Consider the following 2,133-nt stretch of genomic DNA (forward strand, 5'->3'; position numbering starts at 1 on the left):
ATCAGTATCATACCATGTATCAGAACATAGTATTTATAGATGAATAATATTCCATTATATGTCTGTGCCATATTTTGTTTACCCGTTCATCCGTTGAGGGACACTAAGGTTGTTTCCACCTTTCGATTATTCTGAATAATGGTGGAAGGCTGTTATGAACATTGACATGCAAGTATCTGCTTGAGTTCCTCTTCATTTCTTTTGGATATATATGTAGGAGTAGAATTGCTGGATGATATGGTAATTCTCTTTAACTCTGAGGAACCATCAAACTATTTTTCACAATGACTACGCCATCTTCCAATTTCACCAGCATTATACAAGTATTCCAGTATTTCCACATCCTCACCAACACTTATATTCCCTTTTTTAAAAGTTATAGCCATTCTAGTGGATGTAAACTGGTATCTCATGGTGATTTTGATTTGCAGTTTCCTCATGACTGAAGATGTTGAGCAATTTTTTATGTGCTTCTTGACCATTTGTATATCATTGAAGAAATATATATTCAAGTCTTTTGCCGTTTTTTTTTAAGACTTTGTTTTTCAATTTGAAGATATAATTGGCTTTTTTCGCTGTTTGTTTGTTTGTTTGTTTGTTTGTTAAGCATTTAATTTATTTTATCCCTCCCCTCTGGTAACCACTAGTCTATTGTCTATTAAGACTGTTTTTTGTTTTTTGTTTTTAAGAGCACTTTTAAGTTCACTGCAACATTAAGAGGAAGGTACAGAGATTTTCTATATACACCCTGCTCCCATACATGCATAGTTTTTATTGACGTTCCCTGGAAGTTGGTACATTTGTTATAATTGATGAAGGTACATTGACACATCATAATCACCTAAAATACGTAGTTTACATCAGGGTTCACTCTTGGTATTGTATGCTCTATGGGTCTGTACAAACATATGGCCTGTATCTATCATTATAGTATCATATAGAGTATTTTCACTGCCCTAAAATTCTGTGTTCCACCTATTCATCCCTCCCTATCTCTCTTCCCTTGCCACCCGCTAGCAACTACTGATCTCTTTACTATCTTCATAGTTTTACCAATTCCAAAATGTCTTATATTTGATATTTGAAATTAGACAGTAGGTAGCCTTTTTCATGTTGGCTCCTTTCATTTTGTAATATGCATTTGAGATTCTTCCATGCCTTTTCATGGCTTGATAACTTTTTTTTTTTAAGTATAATTTCTATTTTATTTTTTTCCGGAGAATACTTCATTCCTACAGGACTTAGCTTCTTACATGGGCTTTGTTGGAGGTCATGGGGCAGCACCCACAGGTCTAAATCGGGGTGGGGGTGTTTGGTACTGCGAGGCTTCACAGAGCAATTCCTGACTATTTTGCTGTGAATGGCACAACTCACACAGTAATGTAGTTTCACATATAACTTGGGACACACATAGGCATTGAAGACACTCCCTTCAGAAATGTCCCTCACGGCTGCAGCCTCTACTGTTTTGAATGACGAACTTCTTAATGGCCTTGTCCTTGGATGTGTATCGGGCACAGTTGGTGCAGCAAATAGCCTGCACGTGGCCACAGCCCTTTTTGGCACGACCAGTGTTCCTCCTTTTCTTGGTCATCTTGGAAGCAAGGACCTGAGAGAGCTCGATAACTTTTTTTAGTGTTGAATTATATTCCATTGTCTGGATGTACCACAGTTTATTTATCCATTCACCTACTGAAGGACATTTTGGTTGCTTCCAAGTTTTAGATGTTATGAATAAAGCCGATATAAACATTTTTAGTTGGGTTGTTTGTCCTTTTGTCTTTGAATTGTAGGAGTTCTTTATATATTCTAGATATTAAACGCTTATTGGATATATGATTTGCAAATATTTTCTTCCATTGTGTGGGTTGTCTTCACTCTCTTGATTGTGTCCTTTGATGCATAAAAGTTTTTAATATTAATGAAATCCATTTTATCTTATTTTCTTCTTTTGTTACTTTTGGTGCTTTTGGTGACATAGTTAAGAAACCATCGCCAAATTCAAGGTCATGCAGATTTTTCCCTATGTTTTCTTTTAAGAATTTTATAGTTTTAGCTGTTATACTTGTCTTTGATCCATTCTAGTTAATTTTTTAATATCATGTAAGGGTGATGTGGTAAGAGTACAACTTC

General features: G+C 35.5%; 1 pseudogene; it reads right to left on the reverse strand.

Annotated features, from left to right (window-relative positions):
• Positions 1–1,249: 1,249 nt before the first annotated feature.
• LOC105310665 lies at positions 1,250–1,706 on the reverse strand (annotated as a pseudogene).
• Positions 1,707–2,133: the final 427 nt, after the last annotated feature.

Source organism: Pteropus vampyrus, unplaced genomic scaffold, assembly GCF_000151845.1.
Source record: "Pteropus vampyrus isolate Shadow unplaced genomic scaffold, Pvam_2.0 Scaffold8682, whole genome shotgun sequence".
NCBI lineage: Eukaryota > Metazoa > Chordata > Mammalia > Chiroptera > Pteropodidae > Pteropus > Pteropus vampyrus.